This window comes from Callorhinus ursinus, unplaced genomic scaffold (assembly GCF_003265705.2).
Source record: "Callorhinus ursinus isolate GAN/ISIS: 27379988/994484 unplaced genomic scaffold, GSC_fseal_2.0 scaffold9, whole genome shotgun sequence".
Classification (NCBI taxonomy): Eukaryota; Metazoa; Chordata; class Mammalia; order Carnivora; family Otariidae; genus Callorhinus; species Callorhinus ursinus.
In genome coordinates this window covers 3,756,704-3,779,486 of record NW_027397071.1, presented here as the reverse complement: position 1 = coordinate 3,779,486, position 22,783 = coordinate 3,756,704, and the positions used below count along the sequence as shown (strand labels likewise).

At 43.9% G+C, this 22,783-nt stretch overlaps 1 long non-coding RNA gene across 1 annotated transcript; it reads left to right on the top strand.

Moving 5' to 3' along the window:
- The first annotated feature begins 4,909 nt into the window (after window positions 1-4,909).
- Window positions 4,910-21,739, top strand: LOC141373341 (uncharacterized). Its single transcript, XR_012379219.1, has 3 exons — window positions 4,910-5,020; window positions 7,008-7,110; window positions 21,684-21,739. It is a non-coding gene; the product is annotated as an uncharacterized lncRNA (long non-coding RNA).
- Window positions 21,740-22,783: the final 1,044 nt, after the last annotated feature.

The window sequence follows — 22,783 nt, the reverse complement described above, 5'->3', positions numbered from 1 at the left end:
GCCAGGCTGCCCTCGCCTCGTGACAGCACCCCATCCCACCACTTCCCCAGATCTCACCTCAGAAAGCGACCCATCCGCCACAGATCCCCGTTCCCCTGTGGTCCTCTCGGAATCCCGCGGGCACACAAACCTTCTGGAGGAGGCTCCCCTCCTGCCTCTTGGCCACTGCTCCTCTAGAGTGGGACAAACCGATGATCTGACCGTGTGCGTGTCAGACGCAGCTTGTCCCTGGCGGTCTTTGGCTGATGCCGGTTTAACAATATGCACATCCTAAACCAGCAGTACAGTTGACGGCAGTGGGCTCCCCAGCAGGAGCCGTGGGGACCACTGAACCCCTGGTTGGCATAAAGCATAAGGGGAACAACTTGAATCAGAAATCGGGAGTGGGAGCAGGCCTGGCCACACCTACAAAGCTGCGCTTGTCGGCCACGTTCGGACGACGGCTTCTCTTCTGGGCCATACCTCCAAAGGGACACCAGCAAACGGGCCACATTCCAGGGAGAGTGATAGTGTGCTCAGATAACGCAAAGTCAGTCACATGAGGAATGCTGGTCCGCACTGGAGGGAACTTAGTCCTTGAAGGGAAAATGTTAAGAAAACTGTCTTCTATTATGTAAGAGACCATAATATGTAGCAGGGATGAAACGCACCAAGGCCTGGAAGGATAGAGCAGGGCCCGAGAATCTGTCCTTGGCAGAATACAGGCCAGGGCAGATTCAAGCTCAGGAGAAGGAGAATCTTATTCATAGTCACAGTGAGCCACTTTAGGCTGTGTGTGTGCCTTGTCACAGGGGGTGTTTTAAAAAAAGGCTGGACATTGGGGCACCTGGGTGGCCCAGTCAGTTAAGCGGTTGACTCTTGGTTTCGGCTCAGGTCATGATCTCAGGGTTGTGAGATCGAGCCTCATGTCAGGCTCTGTACTGGGTGTGGAGCCTGCTTAAGATTCTCTCTCCCTCTCCCTCTGCCCCTCCCCACCCCTCTGAATAAAATAAAATAAAATAAAATAAAATAAAATAAAATAAAATAAAATAAATAAGAGGCTGGACATTGCCCTGGCCAGGCTGTGGTACCAGGAATCTCAGCCTACAGGGACTTTAGGCTAGATAACCTTCAAGACCCCCCTGTTCAGAGTCTGTGTCCTGAAAACAGAGCCCTGACTGGGCAGGCCCGGCCTCCTAATGCCATCAATGCCTACAGCTCCCTTCTCAGGGAGGTGAGGCACAGCAGGGTGGGGGGGACACAGGGGTCATGCAACCAGCCCAGAGCCCTCTGCTAAGGGACATTCCTTCATCAGAAGCCACTGCAGTACCATGTGACTGTGGCCATCTGTCTGTGATGACCTGAACTAGCCGTGGGCAAGTACTGTTGCAAGAAAGCTCTCGCAAAGCAGGAATATGAACTGGAGGTTATAAGGAGAGGGGTGGGGGGCCGGGGGACAAAGAGAGAAACTGAAACAAATGCAGAGAGTAGGCTGGTAAGCAGGGCCCTGAGGCGGCAGGGGTCCTGATGCAGTAGATGCTGCGGGGTGGTATACAGTGACAGGTGTCCCAGCAGCAGCACAGGAGGGGTGGGGGGTATGCAGTCTCCATAAGGGCCTGGAAGGGAGAAGCCCCTGCGGCCAAGACGTGAACAGAAAGTAGGCTATTACTGTCCTGGTCTTATGGTTTTCGCTCTTGCGCCTCTTGTGGTCTTGGTGGAGCCCAGCAAACCGCGGTCCCCGAGTTCCCACCAGAGCCCGGTTGTCTGGATAGCCAAGCCCACCCACAGAAATAAGGCTCATACTTGAACTGAGTGAGATCCTGTTTCGTGAAGCTCAAGGCTTTTAAGAGAAGTTCTAAGGAGGCAAGACAGTGACCTGTTCGGTTCTGAAAAGAGTTTATGCCATGGTAGAGCTGGTGCCGGGCTTTTGCTCCGTCTCAGACCTGGGGAGTACAGATCCCTGTACGGTTAGACGGTCTTCTCCCCTCAGACCCATCACCCACTGCCTACATCTCACCCTCTGAGAGCCAAGCAGCTCCTATTTTCCCTGTGCATCTGCTTCTCTCCCGACACGGGCACAGGGAACTGTGGAATGAGAATGCAGTGCCCCAGGTGGGTGGGGGGCCTGCCGGTAGACAGAATACTAGATGTTTCAGCCAGAAGGAGTTTGAGCACGAATTGAAGGCAGCCTCCCTTTGCAAAAGTGAGAGGGTATCTGAGGTGAGAAAACAGCCTCTGAATCCTTTAATCAATCATGACCTCTTCTCTAGATACTTGCTGCAGGAGCCAACAGCCCAGGGAGCCTGAGGCTGCAGAGGGAGCCTGGTGACCTCTCCCAAGGGCCCCTATGACTTGGCCAAGTCTTCTCTGTCTGTAAGACAACTGTGGCGTCCTCATGAAGATTCATTAACGTCTTATTGATGAAGCCTGTTTTGACTCCTACCCTTCAAGCAAGAGGGATCACTCCCCCTTTGTCACTGTGGTGACACTTGATGGATGGGCCCCACAGAGCCCTGCAGTGCGTGCTGGTCACCTACGGCCCCCTCGGTTCTGACTGCTCATTATCCATGCTCTTGGGACTCTTGTTTTTTGAGTGTTATTTTTTTCACAGGTCATTTCCCTTGAGGGGCAGGGGCCTCATCTTTTTTCTGGGTCCCCAGCACTTAGCCCGGTACCTGGCATGGAATGAGGCTCCTTCAATGTCTGACGAATGAATGACCTTCAGATAGAATAACCAAACTTACGCTCCAAAAACGGCTCGATCTGCCCTCCATCCATCCCCAGTGTCTATTTCTGGACCCCCCTCCACGCCCCCAGCAAAAATACAACCACTTTCAAATACCATGTATATTTATTTATATGCTTTGTTGTCCACTTACTGAGTTCCTCGGCTCTCGGCCACTTCAACGCCCAGCTCCAGGCCCCCAGAGATGTGGCCACATCGCCATGCTCGCCTATTAAGGCTTCAAAGGATATGGTTGGAAGAGGGGTCCTCATCTTCGGAGATTTTTAGGACATAAGTTATTACAAATGCAGACCATAAGGCCACTAAGTTGTGTCCAACCAACCAGAGAGGGGGATGTTGGTACCAAGGTGTGGTCTGTAAGGACAATGATTATAAAAACATGTTCTTTGTACCCGTGGGACCGGCGTGAGTCTCAGCTCCCCCACGTACTGTTAGTGTGACCGTGGACCGGTGTCCGAAACTCTCTAAAGCCACAGTGTCTTCCTCTATGCCAGTGGGCACTCGGCATAGACCTACAGCATGCTGCTATTGACCGTGACTTTCCATCCGCATATAGACACAGGCCTCAGAGAGATTTTACACATCGCCAAGGTTTTGAGTTCTTCGGCAACTGGTCAAAGGGGCTTTGAGGATTCGTCGGGGAAGCAGGGGGAAATGGAGGGGACACACCCTCACTTCAGCCAGAATTGCTCTGCGGGCCTCTCTGCTCGATTGGAGCTTTTATGGAGATTTTAAGGAAAAGGAAAAGGAAGAGCTTTTGCTGCCAAAATTCATCCACACTGCAGACAAATGCCAGAATCTGGTCTTCCACACTCTGGCCAAATGATGGCCCTGCCTTTTCTTAAACACTGAAGCTCTCTCTGTGAGGCCCCGAACTAATTTGCTTTGCGATGTTCATCCTCTTTAGAATATTCAGAAGCTCAAACAAATGGCTAACAAAGTTTTATTGCCTTGTAGGAGTCCCACCAGACCTTTTTTAATGAAAAGAGCACTGTGCGAACTTAATTGAAGCGCAGTATTCTCGCAACAGTGCCACAGTCATCACCGAAAACGGCTGTCCTCTGGAGGTCGTAAATGTCTCCCAGAACCTCTTGGACACACTCTGAATTGGCTTAGCAAATCCTTTTAGCTATAGTGAGCATAAAGAGAGTTTTTCAGCCTGGACCCTTTGCAAATTACCGCAAATTCTGAATCAATGGAGTTTGAAATAATAAGATTTCAGTGTTTCCGTAATGATGTTTTCCATTCTGTAGCACTGCCGATTTTTGAAAGCATGTTCATCACTGATGTCTTACTTATTAGCCACCCGTCGGAGTTAAGATGAGAATGAAAGAAAATTCTATATTTGGCATGCTCTGCAAACTGCAAAGCTCTGAAAATGTTTGCAATTACTAAGTTATTAGACTCCGGGTCTCCTGGCTTTGACTCACAGCCTGGCCTGTCTCCTTAGGCCCTAGCCACACTTGGAAAAATATCCTGGACATCTGGGTGGCGTTGTGTCTTGCAGGACCAAGGAGGACGTTGGGAGCTCGCGGGTGCTAATGCAGGTGGGTACAGAAATGGCAAATGGGTGGGTATGTGTGTAGAACTATCCAGAAGGGGTAGCTGAAGAATCCCTCATTCACATGAGCATCTGCCCTTAACAGTTGTTAACTGCTCTTTGTTCTGCCTGCTGTCCTCACCCATTTTCATGTTCAGGTTCATAGCCATCTTTCAAGCCCAGGCCATCCAGCTCAAATGCCACCTCCTTCAGGAGCCCGTTCTAAGCATCTCAAGTTCAAGTCATCCCTCCTCCTGGGAACTATCTATGCTCCTTGCCCCCCCTCCCCTGACCCTTCTTCCACATCGCCTGTGTCACTGCTAGGGAACAAGGCATTTCTTTCCCACTAGTTTACGAGTACCCTGAGAGCAAGGCTTGAGCCATTCCACCCTACCTGGGGCACCGTAGAGATAGCAGGTGGTGGCAGACTATTGTCCCAACTACCCATTCGCCTATTCTTCCTGGGAGTAAGTCTTGGTTGAGTCTAACTAGAGCGACATTTCCTGATTCCTTTGCAGCGAGGCATGGCCCTTTGGGGTTTCTGTCAAGTGGGTAAGAGTAGAAGCGAGGTGAGTTTCCACTTCACATTCTGAACAACAGACTAGCTTGTCCCTTTTGTGCTTTTCCCTTCCCACGATGTAGAACAAGAACTATACCCTCGGCATGGCAGAGCCACAAGATGGAAGGAACCTGAGTCCCTAGCAAAGCCCCCCACCACCTAGACAGCTCATTCCAGATGCTTACATGAGAGACAAGTAAACGACTGTTTTTCTTAAGCTCTTCTATTTGGAGATCTCTTTGTTCAAGTTGCTTTGCCTAACCACTAATCAGCGTACAGGTGCTCTGTACAGTTTTGGGGCGTGTGAATGAATGGATGCACGGATAAACAAAAGAATAAATAAAAACGAATACATGAATAAGTAAATGGCCTGGTGCCAATTGCAATGCTGCTTGAAATAACACCTGTCTAGCTTTCCTAATGGCGTCTGATTTTGCTGACAGAGAAAGAGCCAGGAAAGAGTTTGGGGGAAGAGAGGGAGGACCTATGCTTCTGATAGTGGGTCCCCAGGGAGTTTAGTGACAGTCTTGCTACTCATCCACTTTTTGTATGGTATTAAGCCACTCCCCAGGGACCTACTATCAGAAAACTCAAAAGGGAGTTTTCTACTACCAGGAGTTCTTGAAATAGCTTCACCTGGCAGTGTGCAAGGACAGTACCAGATGACAATAAAGGATATTCAATGAATCTATCCTTGTGACAATGTTGTTTAAGATATTCAAAGTATTTTTGTCTATTATGTGACCAACAGCCTCTGGTAAGGTGAAATGGCATCATACGGTGAAGAACAATTATATATGTGCTCCACATTCCTCACAGGGTGATAATGAGAATCAAATGAAATGTGTGCAGAAGTGCTCTGGGGGTGCCTGGGTGGCACCGTTGGTTGCACGTGGGACTCGGTTTCCGCTTCGGTGGTGGGATCAAGTTCCCAGTCAGGCTCACCCTTAGCGCGGAGTCGGCTTGCAATTCTCTCTCCTTCTCCCTCTGCCCCTCTCGCTGTGCACTCACTCGCGAGTGTGCGCTCCCTCTCTCTCTCTAATAAAAAAATAAATCTTAAAAAAAAAAAAACGCTCTGTAAACTCCTAGGCCCAGTAATGGACGGCTGTGGTTTTATCTGCCTGGCAACTTCCTACCATTATCTAACCTGTGACTCTAGCTGCTGACCACCATCCCTAAGCCTGGGCCAAAAGAATGAGAAAGTGCCCCAGGTCTGGCCAATCACAGGCCCCAGGGAATTTTTTTTTTTTTTTTTTGCCACAGTGGTTGGTCCAAGAGGGGAACACATGACCCAGGCAAAGCCAATCAGAGCTCTGCCCTAGGAAGAGTTTGTACCTCTTCATTTTACTGGGTTACCAGCTGGAAAAAAGGCTGCGTGGTATTCTTCACAGCCCTGGGTTCTGAACAGGACAAGCGGAGTTCAGAGGTGGAGAGGGAGCTTCTGACCCATTGTTTTCGAGACCAGCTCCACGTCTGTCCTCCAGAATCACATGAACAAATTGTTGGTTATATGAAAACAATTCCCTTTTTTTCTTATAATAGCTTGAGTTGGCTATTTTCCACCTGAAATCAAAATAATCCTAATAAAATACTATATACAAGTAATACATTATTCAAGAGATTCGTTCAAAGGGACTTTGAGAGCTTATTTAGAGATTGTAACCAACGACAATGCCACTCAAGAATCTAACCAAGAGTGGCTGCCTTGCCTCTGGAAGAGCCATCCTTTTTGACCAACCATGTGGCTTCTAAGGGGGCATACCCCTACTGATGAAGGGGGAAGAGGATCCCAATCAGCCAGTGATTCCAGTCTGGCCCGCCCTGGGCGGGAGGGGGGGGCGGCTATCACTAGCAATGATAGTTTTGCTTAAATGCTTCCAAGTATGGGAGTGTCACCTCCTCACAAGGGAGACTACCCTACTGCTGTACACCTCTGATTCTTTTTTTTTTTAAGATTTTATTTATTTATCAGAGAGAGAATGTGTGAATGAGAGGGAGAGGGAGAGAGAATCTGAAGCAGACTCCACATTGAGCACAGAACCTGATGTGGAGCTCAGTCCCACAACCAGGAGATCATGACCCGAGCCGAAACCAAGAATCGGGACGCTTAACCAACTGAGCCACCCAGGTGCCCCTATAACACCTCTGATTTTTAGAAATAAAATGAATTTTGGTCCTTTCAGACTTTCCTTTGTCTCATTTTCACTCTCTGAAGCTGCACAGGATGTCAACCTGCCCCCAACACACCCAGCCTAAGTGGATGGCTCTTCAGATATTCGAAAACAGGTAACATATGTCCGTGAGTCTTTTCTTCTCTGGACTAAAAAGCAGCTTTGCTCAGGTGACAAGACTATTAAACTCATCACCACCCTGACTTGTCTCACTGGCTGCCCACCAATGAGCCATGTCTCTCTTTGACCATGATATCCAGAGCCACATTCATAAATGCAGCCAGGTTCTGACTGGTGCAGAGCATACCAGAACGATCACCACCCTGGATCTGGACCTGCACATTCTAGAAATGCAACCTAAATTTATGTCCTTTTAAAAACTTCTTCTCAGACTGTTGACTCATATTGAGCTTAAAATAAACTAGAACCACTAAATCTTCTCTCTAAAGAAGTGCTTTAACCTATCTTTTACTTTTGTGGATTATTTTTTGAAACCAACTAAAAGAAGTTACATGGATTCTGATTTATTCATTGTAATCCATCATTTCATATTTTTTTAAAAACAATGAATATGTGAACATATGGGTTCTACATTGCTTAGGGTCGGGTCATTTGCAAATTAAATAAGCTTGCCTTTTTGACTTTATTCAAATCCTTGGTTAAAATGTTGACTAGAGGGGCGCCTGGGTGGCTCAGTCGTTAAGCGTCTGCCTTCGGCTTGGGTCATTGTCCCCGGGTTCTGGGATGAAGCCCCACATCGGCCTCCCTGCTCGGTGGGAAGCCTGCTTCTCCCTCTCCCACTCCCCCTGCTTGTGTTCCCTCTCTCACTGTCTCTCTGTGTGTGTGTGTGTGTGTGTGTGTGTGTGTGTGTGTGTCAAATAAATAAATAAATAAATAATCTTTAAAAAGTTAAAAATGTTGACTAGGATTGGGCCAAGGGCAAATAAACCTCCCTTCAGAAGGCCAAGGATTTTTTTTTTTTTTTTTCTGGGTAAGAGCCTTCAGCCAACTATGAATCCGCCCACGGGTACACTATCCAACCCACCTTTCTCCATCTGGTCTCCATCATAAGAAATTTGTCAAACTCCTGAGCTGACCTAATTAACGCATTAATGATATTGTCCCTTAGCATTGGAAAAAGGCCTAGGCCAACAGACATGAGTCAGGTTCATTTTGTGGAAGCGGTGAGAGGGGTAGCAGAATTGGGCCCTGCAGAGGGAAGATCAGACCCGCAGAGAGGTCCTGAATGCTTCAGGGTAGGGGAGCTTTTAAAGGGAGACTGGAGGAAATTAGAACACAAGGGCATCCCATTCACCTTTTTTTCCAGGCAGTTCTTATCAGAAATACAAACTAGATCTAACTGCTCAGCACGCAGTTCCCTAGTCCTTCATAGTGATGACACTGCCTGGTGCAAGCATGGTGTTACCAAGACAGCCTTACACTGCCAGAACCAGAATCAACATACTCTCCCTGGGAAGAGTGCAGGCAAATCTTATGACTCTCCTAAGCCCTAGAGCCTTTGAACTTGGATAGATGAGAAATAGTGCTGAACATCCTTAAAAGCTGGGGTGTGGGGCTCAGCTGAGTACATATCTGGGGAAGGTTGTACAGGACCCACAATGCAGTGAAAGGGGCAAAGCTCTGATGAAGGAGTCAAGGAGCCTGGGGACCCCCTGGAAAGTCCTCTGAGAGACTCTTGAGCCCAGGGAAGCTCACTAGGGCTTCCCTGGGGATTTCACATCACTGGAATTTGGACTGATGGCTTGGGTGTTTGTAACTTTCACAGGGAACATTTGTGACAAGATAGTAGCTCAAAATTCTACTCATTTCATAAGCCCACTGTAACAAATTACCCCAAACTAGATGACTTAGAACAGTAGAAATGTATTCTCTCACAGTCTGGAGGCAAAAGTCTGAAAAGAGTGTTAGCAGGGCCACACTTCTTTCCGAGGCCCCGGGACAGAATCTCTTCCATGCCTCTCTCCTAGCTCCTAGGGCCTGTGGACAATCCTTGGCATTACTTGGCTTGTAGTCACATCAATCCTATCTCTGCCTCTGTCTTCATGTCACCTTCTCCTCTTGGTGTCTTCTCCTTCTCTGTCTGTCTCACATTTCTCTCTGCCTTTCCATTACAAGGACATTGGTCATCTGATTTAGGGCCCACTGAACCATCCAAGATGATCTCATGTCAAAATTTTTAAGATAATTAAACCTGCAAAAATCCTTTTTCCAAATTAGGTAACACTCCCAAGTTCTAGGGATTAGGACATAGACAAATCTTTTGGGGGGCTATTATTCAACCCATTGTAAGAATCCATCTCAATTTTTCTTTTGATGGGACCAAATCACTCTCTCATCCTGACCAGGAGCGGTGCTTTTCCTGCCAAAAGTCATCAAGAGTTGCAATTGGAAATGAACAGGAAGTGTACTACCACCCATGGATGGAAACATAGCACAATATTTGCTGGGATCTGGAGAAGGAACACACATGTGTGCACACACACACATGAACAGACACACGTGTGGAAAACATTTTATTTGAAGCCCCCAACACCAAACACAATCTCACTCTGTGTATGTCACCAACTAGAGTAACTATAAGTACAATTTGGTATGTGTGCATGTATTAGGTGTTTTAAAAAGGTCATTTGATCTTTATTATTATTTATCCATTATTTTTTCTCTTTGTTGCTTTTGCTCTTATCTCATTGAATGACGCCCGCCTCCTGTTTATCCTCAAATCACTGCCTCCTTCCCTAGTTGCACTCTTGCACTTGGCTGTCCCCACACCAACCCCGGGTCTTTGGTGGCCAGCAAACAGATGATTCAGTGGCCTCTTCCTCCTGAGTCCGAACTGGACTCTGCTTACCATGCTTGCCCCATTCCTACTAGCTCCTCTCACCTATTACCATAATACCCCAGTGACTGCCGCTGGACAGGCTAGCACTTGAGGACCCTCAAGAGGACGTCAGGGAGCATGATTGTAATCGTTGCAGAGGGCCATGGCCTGAGCAGTTATGAGCTCAACTCATTCATTCATCATTCATCCGAGCAGATGTGTCTGAGCACCTGCTCTGTGCAAGGCACCATTCTAGGTCCTAGGGGATAGGGGGATATAAAGATGGTCCCTGCCTCAAAGCACTTAGAGCAATTTCATAACATCCCATCTCTCAGACTGAGAGCTTGAATCCAAAGCGAGGAAGAAGAGGTCATGTCACATGGAACACTGTAAATACCTCACTCTTTTGGTTCTTTACAAGCAGCATTCACACATAGCATCCCATTAGAATTAGTGTCATCACACTGGTGAGGCTGGCAGGCTCTGAGAGTTTTCAGAGGAAGAGGCAGAGGTGCAGGTGATCCCCCAGGTTCCCAGACCGTGGGCGGCAGGGCTGGGGTCTGAGTCCAGGGGCTTGCTTCGCTCCGCCATGAAAGTTTGTTTTCTCTTGCCTTGAATTGTGGGCCATTGTTAGCCTTCCTCCTTCTCCCCCAGTGCTCCTGGGCCCCATGGCCCTCGTGGTTCCCTCTGCCTTTCCATCCTGAGATTCCTGGGCTCCTTCATCTTTATCCAGGAGCTTCTCGGTTCTCTAGTCTGATAAATTATGCTAATGGGTGAAAATAGGTCAAACACAGCAAATTTCCAATCCTATTTTAAGCTTCAGGGAGATGAAGCTCTAATGGAAAAAAGAATACAAAGACTATTTAATGGACATGCTGGCTGAGGATAAACTACTTTCAGCATCATACAAACATTTATCCAGCACGTAGCATCTCGGAGGAAATGAGCTAGGAAGTACATGGAGGGTCTGGTGCCGTTGCTTCCCCAGGGCCATGGCACAGAAAACTTGGAGTTGGGGGCCAGCTGGAGCTCTGTGTGAGTCCCTCCTGTGAGACACTGGGCAAGTGACAAGCTCTTTGAGTTTAGTGTGCTGTGAAATAGAGATAAAAATATCTACTCACAAGGTTCTCGTGAGGATTTGATAGGCTAGAGTAGATAGACGTGCCTTGCAAGTATTAGGAGTTTAAATGTTTAACATGTTTGTTCCCTGCCCCCTCGGAGAGCTTACATTCCAGCTGGGGCCGTAACGTCATTCCCATGAGTTGAATAGAGGTCAACTGCACGCCAACAGTCTCGCCCTTCCTGAACCCTGCAAAAGAGCTACACACTTTGGGGAGGTGGTAAAAGGACAGAACACAGATGAGAAGATAGAGGACAAGTGAGAGGGCAGGTGAGGCACATGGGTAGGAGTACAGTGGGGAGGGCAAGGGCGCATAGGGTCCAGGTTCTGGGAGCTCCAGGCATTCCTTATCTTGGGCAGCATAACTCCACTCTGCCTCTGTCTTCTCCATCTCGGTCACTAGCTCCGTCTACATTTCTCTTCTAAGTACATCATCATGAGACTTGAGCCCCACTCTAAATCCAGGATGATCTCATCTCGAGATCCTTAAGTTAATTACCTCTGCAAAGGCCCCTTTCCAATGCCTAATGAGTTCCCCAGATCTTATTCTTAAAACACATTGAAGCCTGCTATGGGAAGGTAAAATGGTACAACCACTATGGCAGTTCCTTAAAAAGTTAAACATATGTCTACCATTTAATCCCGCCATTCCGTTTCTATGAATTTACCTAAGAGAAAAGAAACCAGATGTCCATATAAAGACTTGTACACAATGTTCATAGCAGCTTTATTTGTAATAGTCAAAAATTGGAAACAACCCAGATGTCCAAGAGGCGAATGGATAAACATATTATAGTGTATCCATACAATGGAATCCTACTCAGCAATCAAAAGGAACGCACTACACAGCAACATGGATGAATCTTAAAATAATTATACTGAATGAAAGAAGCAAGACAAAAAAAGAATATGTACCGGATGATTCTGTTTAATAAAACTCTAGAGAATGCTAACAGATCTATAGTGACAGAAAGCAGATCAGTGGGTGCTTGGGGATGGGAGAGATTGGAGGGAGGGGGCGGAGAGCCTGCAAAAGGACACAAGAAAACACTTGGGGATGATGGATATGTTCTCAACGTTGATCATGGTGATGTTTATACGTGTGTCAAAACTTAACACATTGTACAATTTAAATATCTGCTGTTTATGGTATATCAATTATACCATATATGGGGTATAATTGATATACCATAATTGATAGAGATAGGTATAATTGGTATAGATATACCATAACTATTTTAAATGGTTAAAAAAACTATTTTTAAAAAAACTCACTGCAGAATTTTTAATTAAGGTAAAGACATGGACAGATTTTCAAAAGTCTTCCAGTCTGTACAGAAATGGGGAAGACACTAGACATAGGAAAACAACCTAAGGCATAATTATGTATATAGTTAGGTAAGAGAGGAAATGCTGATTCATCCAATTTAATTGCTGTGTAGTATTCCATTGTGGAAATATACCATAATCTATCCATTTGCCCATTGAGGGATATTTAGATTGTTTTCAATTGTTTATTATTACCAAAATGCCTTAATGAATAGTATTGTTAAGTTTCTCCAAGTACTCACATGTGATAATGTCTCTAATGAAATACCTACAGGTGCAATTATTGAGTCGGAGTACAAGTGCCTTCAAGTTTACTAAGTATTGCCAAATTGCTGTCTCCAAAGTCATTGCAAAAATATTCACTCCTGTCAGTATTTTTTTTTATGAAAGTTCCCATTGTTCCACATTCTCATCAACACTTGGCGTTATCAAAATGTTAAAAATTTTTATGGGTGTACAACGGTATCTAATTTTTCCAGTTTGCATTTCCAGAATTATTAGTGAGGTTGTGCATCTTCTTACTCTTGGCCACTGAGGTATTCTCCTCTGTGAATTCTATACATATGTTTTGCTTATTTTCCTAGTGGGTCACTTGTCCTATTTTATTGACTTGTCGTTCACCTTATATTCTTGTATCCTAATCCTGCATGCTGTATGCTTTGCAAAAATCTCCCAATCTGTGGCTTATCTTTTCACTTTGTTTTATGGTGCCCTTTGTTATGTGATGCATTTGTCTCCCAATGCTCCTGTAACGAATTACCACAATCTTAGTGGCTTAACACAACAAATTGATTATCTTATAAGGTCAGAAGGTCAGATATGGCTTTCACTTGGCTAAAATCAACATGTAGGCAGGGCTGTATTCCTTCTTCAGGTTCTAGGGGAGAACTCCATTTCCTTGTCTTTTCTGTCTTCTAGAACCCATTTCTTGGCTGTGGCCCCTTCCTCAATCTTCAAAGCAACCACATAGAATCTTCAAATCTCTCCCTCATTGTGACATTCCTATGTCCCTCTTGTAAGGACCATAGGTCAGCCCAGTTTATTAAATAGTTCACTTTTCCTACTAATCTGCTATGCCATCTTTACTGTATAGCAAGCTTTCATAAACGCATGGGTTTGTTTCTGGGCTCTCTATTCTTTCAATTATTTACTCCCTTGCTTCTCAAAGTGTAGTCCTCGGACCAGCAGCATCAGCATCACCTGGTACCTTGTTCGGAATGCAGAATCTCAAGCTGCATCCCATACTTTCACAATTAAAACCTGCGATAAACAAGATCCCCAGGAGATTCCTATGAGCAGAAAAGTTTAAGAAGCACTAGTCTACCCAATGCTTTTGAAATCTTAGTTACTTCATTTCAAGCATTGATATCTGGTAACTCAAGTTCCCTTTTTTGCTCTTCATCACGTTCAATTAATAGTTTGGGGAGGATTGGAAATTTTATAATAATCGAAATTCATGGACTTGTATTGAATTTACTTGGGGCTTCTTTTTTGTCTTTCAGTAAACGTTGGTAATTTTCTCCATAGAGGTTTTGTATATCCTTTTTGAAACCCCAGAGTCAGGTTTTTGTCCACACGAGGGTTACTCTGAGCCTCTCACTGGGCAGGGTGTGTCTTTGCTGCAGTCACTCACTGTGGGTTCAAAACCCAAGGCTGTACCCACCGGCCTCTAGAGGACCAATTTGCACTGGGCATGCGCAGTGCGGAGAGGGCCTTGCAGGAAGTGAGGCGCATGCGCAGCGGCCCTTGTTTCTTACTGGTTGTCGGGGGCGCAGGGCCAGATGTTCAGCTGTCTTTCGACAGTGGGCTCCCTCACCAGTGAAGTGAGTACTCCATCACCCGTTTAGAAAGTTCCGCACGCTCAAGGCCTGTTCTAGGCAGATTTCCGGGGCAGTGTACAGAGCAGGTATGAGCAGACAGACATGTCCTGGTTGCTCTTGCCAATAGAGAGAAGAGGGCTTGGTTCTTCAACCACCCATCTTGCTTCTGCCAGTATGGCTTCTGCCATTGGTTCTCGATTACCCCTTCACCCCGCCACCGCCAGCACCCTAAAACGACAGGGAAAAAAGCCACTAGGTTCCAGAAAATTTGGAGGCAAATGGAGGAGCCGGGTGCCCCGCCCAGGACCCTGACATGGGAAGCATAGCAGTAGATCCAGTATTTATATAAGGAATTTGCAGAGTTCTGGTCAGGTTCCAGACTGGCTGAAGGCTTTGCTGTCCATACAGATGTGGTACCCATGGTGGAGCAAAAATTGAAACAGGATCAAAAGGTCCTTAAAGCTCCGCTTGCCGGATCCATGCTCTAGCAGTTCCTAGGCTCTGGGGATACCTTGAAGCGGCTTCCTGCAGACCACTCTGTTATCAGGCTCTTTGCTGATGCCAAGGGATGAAGCCCCGTTCAAAGGCCAGGGTCACAGCACAGTTTTTGTTTTTTTGTGTGTGTTGTTGATTTTAGCCATTCTGACAGGTGTGAGGTGTTATTGCATTGTAGTTTTGATTTGTATTTCCCTGATGACAAGTGATGATGAGCATCTTTTCATGTGTCTCTTGGTATCTGTATGTTTTCTTTGGAGAAATGCCTGTTCATGTCTTCTGCCCATTTTTAATTGGATTATTTGTTTTTTGGGTGTTCACTTTTATAAGTTCGTTATTTTGGATACTAACCCTTTATTTTTTTTAAGATTTAATTTTTTATTTGACAGAGAGAGCACAAGCCGGGGGAGCAGCAAAGGGAAGGGAGAAGCAGGCTCTCTGCTGAGTGGGGAGCTTGATGGCGGGGGGGAGGGGGCTTGCTCCCAGCACTCTGGGATCGTGACCTGAGCTGAAGGCAGATGTTTAACCGACTGAGCCACCCAGGCAACCCTGGATACTAACCCTTCATTGGATAGGCATTTGCAAATATCTCCTCCCATTCTGTAGGTTGCCTTTTAGTTTTGTTGATTGTTTCCTTTGCTGTGCAGAAGCTTTTTATTTTGATGAAGTCCCAATAGTTTATTTTTGCTTTTGTTTCCCTTGGCTCAGGAGACCTATCTAGAAAAAGTTGCTATGGCCAATGTCTAAGAGGTTACTGCCTGTGTTCTCATCTAGGATTTTTATGGTTGCAAGTCTCACATTTAGGTCTTTAATCCATTTTGCATTTACTTTTGTGTATGGTGTAAGAAAGTGGTCCAGTTTCTTTGCATGTTGCTGTCCAGTTTTCCCAACACCATTTGTTAATATCCTTTGCTGCTTTGTCAAAGATTAATTGACCATATAGTTGTGGGTTTATTTCTGGGTTTTATAGTCTGTTCTATTGATCTATGTGTCTGTTTTTGTGCCATCACCATACTGTTTTGATCACTACAGCTTTGTGATATAACTTGAAATCCAGAATTGTGATGCCTCCAGCTTTGCTTTGCTCTTTCAAGATTGCTTTGGCTATTAAGAATCTTTTGTGGTCCCATACAAATTTTATTAATATTGTTTGTTGTAAATTCTGTGAAAAATGCTGTTGGTATTTTGATAGGGATTGCATTAAATTTCTAGATTTCTTTGGGTAGTATAGATATTTTAATAATATTTGTTCTTCCAATCCATCAGCATGGGGTGTCTTTCAATTTCTTTGTGTCATCTTCAATTTCTTACATCAGTCTTTTATAGTTTTTGGAGTACAGGTCTTTCACCTTTTTGGTTAGGTTTATTCCTAGGTATCTTATTATTTTTGGTGCAGTTGTAAATGGGGTTGTTGTCTTAATTTCTTTTTCTGCTGCTTCATTATTAGTATATAGAAATGCAACAGATTTTTATACATTGGCCTTGTATCCTGCAACTTTACTGAATTGGTTTATCAGTTCTAGCAGTTGTTTGGTGGAGTCTTTAGGGTTTTCTCTATGTAGTACCATGTCATCTGCAAACAGTGCAAGTTTGACTTCTTCCTTGCTGATTTGGATGCATTTTATTTCTTTTTATTGTCTGATTGCTGAGGCTAGGACTTCCAGTACTATGCTGAGTAACAGTGGTGAGAGTGGACATCCTTGTCTTGTTCCTGACCATAGAGGAAAAGCTCTCAGTTTTTCCGCGTTGAGGATGATATTAGTTCTGGGTCTTTCATATATGGCCTCTATGATATTGAGGTATGTTCCATCTATCCCTACTTTGTTGAGGGTTTTTATCATGGATATTGTACTTTGTCAAATGCTTTTTCTGTGTCTACTGAAATGATCATATGGTTCTTATTCTTTCTCTTATTGATGTGATGTATCATATTGATTGATTTGTAAATACTGAATCACCCTTGCCACCCAGCAATAAATCCCACTCGCTCATGGTGAATGATTTTTTAAATGTACTGTTGGATTTGGTTTGCTAGTATTTTGCTGAGACTTTTTGCATCCACGTTCATCAGGGATATTGGCCTATAGTTCTCTTTTTGTGGTGTCTTTATCTGGTTTTGGTATCAGAGTAATGCTGGCCTCATAGAATGAATAGTAAATTTTTCTTCCTTTTCTATTTTTTGGAATAGTTGGAGAAGAATAGATATTAACTCTTCTTTAAATATTTGGTAGAATTTGCCTCTGAAGCCATCTGGTCCTGGACTTGTTTGTTGGGAGATTTTGATTACTGATTTAATTTCTTTGGTGGTTATCAGTCTGCTCAAGTTTTCTAATCCTTCCTGCTTTAGTTTGGTAGTTTATATGTTTCTAGGAATTTATCCATTTCTTCCAGGTTGTCCAATTTGTTGGCACGTGCTTTTTCCTAATATTCTATTATAATTGTTTGTATTTCTGTAGTGTTGTTATTTCTCCCCTATCATTTGTGATTTTATTTATTTGGGTTCTTTCTCTTTTCTTTTTGATAAGTCTGGCTGGAGGTTTATCAATTTTATTGATTCTTTTCAAAGAACCAGCTCCTGGTTTCATTGATCTATTTTTTTTTTTTTAGTTTCTTTTTTTTTTTTTTAAGATTTTATTTATTCATGAGAGACAGAGAGAGAGGGGGAAGCAGAGGGAGAAGCAGGCTCCCAAGGAGCAGGGAGCCTGATGCGGGACTCGATCCCAGGACGCTGGGATCATGACCTGAGCCGAAGGCAGACGCTTAACCATCTGAGCCACCCAGGAGCCCATTTTTTTTTTTTTTTTTTTAGTTTCTATATAATTTATTTCTGCTCTAAACTTTATTATTTTCTTCTGGTGGTTTTAGGCTTAGTTTATTATTGTTGTTGTTGTTGTTGTTTTCTAGCTCCTTTAGATGTGAGGTTATGTTGTTTATTTGAAATTTTTCTTCTTGTGGTAGGCCTGTATTGCTGTAAACTTCACTCTTTAGACCTCTTTCACTGCATCCTCAAGGTTTTGGACTCTTGTGTTTTCATTTTCAGTCATTTCTATGTACTTTTTAATTTCTTCTTTGATTTCCTGGTTGACCCATTCATTGTTTAGTAGAATGTTATTTAACTTCCATGCATTTGTGGTCTTTCCAGACTTTTTCTTATGGTTGACTTGTAGTTTCATAGTGTTGTGGCCAGAAAAGATGCATGGTATGACTTCGATCTTTTCGAATTTTTGAGGCTTGTTTTGTGGCCTAATATGTTATCTATTCTGGAGAAGGTTCCATGTGCCCTTGAAAAGAATGTGTATTCTGCTGTTTTAGGATGGAATGTTCTGAATATATCTGTTCATCTCTTCCAGTCTGTCTGTCATTCAAAGCCATTGTTTCCTTGTTGATTTTCTGTTTAGATGATCTGTCCATTGAGGTAAGCAGGGTATGAAAGTCCCCTACTATTATTGTATTATTATCGGTTAGCTTCTTTTTATTAGCTGTTTTATGTATTTGGGTGCATACAAATTTACAATTTGTTGGATTGTCCCCTTTATTATTATATAATGTTCTTTGTCTCTTGTTAGAGTCTTTGTTTTAAAGTCTACTTTGTTGGGGGTGCCTGGGTGGCTCAGTCAGTTGAGCGTCCGACTCCTGATTTCAGCTCAGGTCATGATTTCAGGGTCGTGAGATTGAGCCCCGTGTCAGGTTCTGCACTGGGTGTGGAGCCTGCTTAAGATTCTCTCTCTCCCTCTCCACCAGCAACTCATAATCTCTCTCCCTCTCTTAAAAAAAAAAAAAAAACTACTTTGTTCAATGTAATTCAATATAAGTATTGCTACTCACACTTTCTTCTGACATCCGTTTGCATGATAGATGTTTCTCCATCCCCTTACTTTCAATCTGTGGGTGTCTTTAGGTCTAAAACGAGTCTCTTGTAGGCAGCATATACATGAGTCTTGTTTTTTTATACATTCTGTCACCCTGTCTTTTGATTGGAATGTTTAGCCCATTTACATTCAAAGTAATTATTGATAGATATGTATTTACGGACATTTTATTATTTGGTTTGTAGTTGTTTCTGAAGATTTTCTCTGACCATCTCTTTGTCCCTTTCATGGTTTGCTGATTTTCTTTAGTTACATATTTGGATTTCTTTTTCTTTGCATATTTACTAGTGGCTTTTGATTTGTGGTTACCCTTAGGTTTGTAGTTTGAACCCACTCTTTACTCCTCTCCTCCCCACGTGTTAGGTATATGTTGTTATATTTTATATTCTTTTATCTTGTGAGTTCCTTGACTGATTTTTACAGAAATAGTCATTTTTACTGCTTTTGTGTTCCCTAACTTTATACTGTCACTTTTGGCCTCTTTTTCACTCAAAGAGTCCCTTTAATATTTCTTGCAGGGCTGGTTTAGTGGTCATGAACTCCTTTAGTTTTAGTTGGTCTGGGAAACTCTCTATCTCTCCTTCTATTCTGAATGATAGCCTTGCTGGATAGCGTATTTTTGGCTACAGATTTTTCCCATTCAGCACTTTGAATATACCACACTCCCTTCTGGCTTGGAAAGTTTCTTCTGAGAAAAACCCTGCTAGCCTTATGAGTTTTTTCTTGTAAGTTACTGTCATCCTTTGTCTTGCTGCTTTTAAAATTTTTTCTTTATCACTATACTTTGCCAGTTTGATTACAATATGTCTTGGTGTGGATGGATCTGCTTTTGTTGATATTGATGGAAGTTCTCTGTGCTTCCTGGATCTGGATATCTGTTTCCTTCCCCAGATTAGGGAAGTTTTCCACTATTCTTTTTTTCAAATAAATTTTCTGCCCCCTTTTCGCTCTTATTCTTCTTTGGGACTCCTATAATAATGAATGTTTTTACATTTGATGGAGTCATGGAGGTCCCTACGCCTAGTCTCATTTTGCATAATTCTTTTGTTCTCTCTTTTGATCAGCATGATTACTTTCCATTACCCTGTCTTCTAGGTCATTAATTCATTTCTCTGTTTCTTCTAGCCTGCTGTTCATTCTATCAAGCGTGTTTCTCACTTCATTCATTGAACTCTTTATCTCTGCTCTGTTATTCCTTATCTCTGTCTGAAGGGTCTCACCCATGCCTTCCACTCTTTTCTCAAATCCAGTGAATATCCTTGTAATCATTACTTTAAAATTCTCTGTCAGGCATGTTATTTGTATCTGTTTCACTTAGATCTCTGGCCATGGTCTTGTCCTGTTCTTTCATTTGGGATCAATTTCTCGGTCTTTGCATTTTGTCTAAGTCTCTGTGCCTGTCTCTCTCTGTTAGGAAAGTCAGCTTGTCTCTTGTTCTTGAGGGTAATGGCCTTATGAAGAAGAGGCCCTTTATTGCCATGCCATGTAGTGCCCCCTGCTCCCCAGGCCTGGCACTTCAGGGAGTACTCCCGCGTGTGATGCGGACGCTCTACGATTATATCCTGGCCACGTTACCCTTCAGGCCAGTCGTCTGCAGAAGCTCTCTTTGCCCCTTGTGGGCAGTGTTCAGTCCCTAGCCTGAATGTGGTGCATTTTAACTAGGTGTGATTTGGTCTGTTTGTGAAATGAGGTCACCACCACCGCCAGAACCAAGGCTCTGCAGAACTCCCAAGTTGGGAGATGTGGGGTTGTCAGGGGGTTGGGCCAGGCTTCTAGGAGAGGGGACCACTGTGCTGGGACTGAGGCCAGTGTGACTGGGAGGGGCAGTTCCTTTGGAGCATGGGATGGCGGTGGGGCTTGGTGTAAGCAAGTTAGATAGCAAGTCTGACCCCATTCAGAACTTTTTAGGAAAAGAAAAGTCCTAGAGACAGGTTAACTTTTTATAAGCAGTTAATCTTGGGCAGAGTACTTACTTAACCTCTTTGAGCTGCAATTATCTCATTTGTAAAATGGAAATAATAACAGAACATTCTAAAGGATTTCATCATGATTAAGATGCTTTTGGCTACAAGGAATTCAATTTAAACAGTAAAGAAACTGTATCTCCTCACACACAAAAAAAGTCCTGATACTCCTGGGGTGGTTACCTCAGTAATCAATGACACAATTATTTTCCATTTCTTGGTTTGACATTTTCTTTGTCTCCTTACTCTCAGGCTAATTCCCCTGCTAATTGCAAAGTGATTGCTAAAGTTTCTGGCATCCAGAAATTATTGAGAAGCACCTCCCTGTCCCCCACTCATTAGGCTTCTCTTCATATCCCATTGGCTAGAATTTTTTCACATGTCCACACTGAAACCAGTCACCCCAAGAGAAATGGGATCACAGTAATTGGTTTTGACCAATTGGGATATAGCTTTCCTTGAGTTGCTAGGAAAAGTAGTAGACATCTGAACAAAATTAGGGCTCTGCCAGCCATGCAGAAGGGAACTGGTTGTTTGGTAGGCAACAAGAATGTCTACTACAGCATACAGTGCTGTTCCAAAACTGTAATGAGATCATTTGTAGAAAGCTCTCAGAATGGTACCTGGTGCACAGTAAGCTCTCAAATCAATGGTAGCTAGAAATATTTCTCGTAGACTTCACGATTAGGTTAGAAATATGGCAAGTTTTGAAACTTGTATTTTTCTTATAGTGCTGGATGAATAATATAAACAAAGTGATCACAGAAGCACAAAGGAACCCTTAACCTGGTGTGGAGAGAGGAATTGTAGGGTGTGTGGTAGAGGGAGGGACTCTGTCAGGAAGGGCTTCTCAGAAAGAGATGGCCTTGAACTGAGTCCTGAAAGACAAATAGACGTAAGCAGACTTTTTAAAAAGAAAGGATGGAGTGGGCATGGGATATGGGGGCAGGGACTAGAGATTTACCTATCTTCCATGCACCTGAAAATGCCTGGGGAGGAGGAGGTTGAGAAAAACCTTTGTAGCTAGATGTGCCCTGAGGGCAGAGTGATGTCAAAATATTAAATGTCTTAGACAAGTTGATCTTGAGCACAGGTCAAAGTTTATTATCTTGGTAGCAAAGAAACCAGCAAGGTAACAAAAGAGTGTGCTGGTTCAGAGAAGGCTTATATAGTTAGGAAAAAGAATCTTATATAACTAGCCAGATTTTATTTTATTTATTTTAAGAATTTTTTATTTATTCATTTGAGACAGAGAGAGAGAGCGAGAGAGAGAGAGAGAGCAAGAGCAGTGGGGAGAGGCAGAGGAAGAGAGAGGAGCAGACTCCCCACAGAACAGGGACCCCAAAGTGGGGCTCGATCCCAGGACCTGGAGACCACGACGCAGGCCGAAGGCAGACACTCAACCATCTGAGTCACCCAGGCGCCCCAAGTAGCCAGATTTTAAAGTGAGAAAGATTGCACAGTCATTTCTCAAGGTCATAACATTATCAATTGCATATTGGCTGTGTGAAAGTGAATAAAGGAACCAGAAGGGGGCACCACCACTCATCGTCAATTGCAGACCCCAACAGGAAGAGAGTGATTTGCTTTCCCAACAGAAAGAAGCCTACTTTATGATCCCAGCTGGCGGAAAATTTTCTCCTTGCCTGGCAACAGCTCAGCCAATAAGAGACTGTCACAACTCAGCCAATGAGAAGCCACTACACTTCAAACTCCTGGTTTACTCTAATGGACTTTTTACTTAAAAGAGCCCCTCCCAGTTCCCCTCCTTTCCTCTATAAAAAAGCGTTCCTCTCCTTTGTTCTCTGGACTTGTCTGTGGTTTTGACATAGTTTGCATGTCCCAGATTGCAATTCTCTTCTATTCCTGAATAAACCTATTCTGCCGGTAAAATAACTGATAGTTTTATTTTTCAGGTTAACAGTTATACCAAAGGGCAGTTGTAGCAGGATGATCTAAGATGCTGGGTGGGCTGAATGTCAGTCAAAGAGGGGGAGGAAAAAAAAAAAGATCTGGCACATTTAAGAAGCAAATGATAAGGGTTCATTTCTCTCTGATTTTGAAATAGCCAAATTGTATCCCTAGCCAACTGACAGATAATCAGGAAATACAGTCAACTAGGGGGATGAGCAGAAGCATGAGTGTGAGGGGAAGATCAAAGTGGGATTAAGTACTCATTTTAAACAGTCATCCCTGATGATTTGTTACATTTAGACCACAAAGGTGCAAAATACAGTTTGCCTGCTGCTTAGTTTTGGATAACATTTTTCCTCACTCGAAATGAATAGCAGGTCCTAGGCAATGCTGGTGGTAGCGGGAGTGGGGGAGTTGAAATTTATTCTGGAAGTTGGA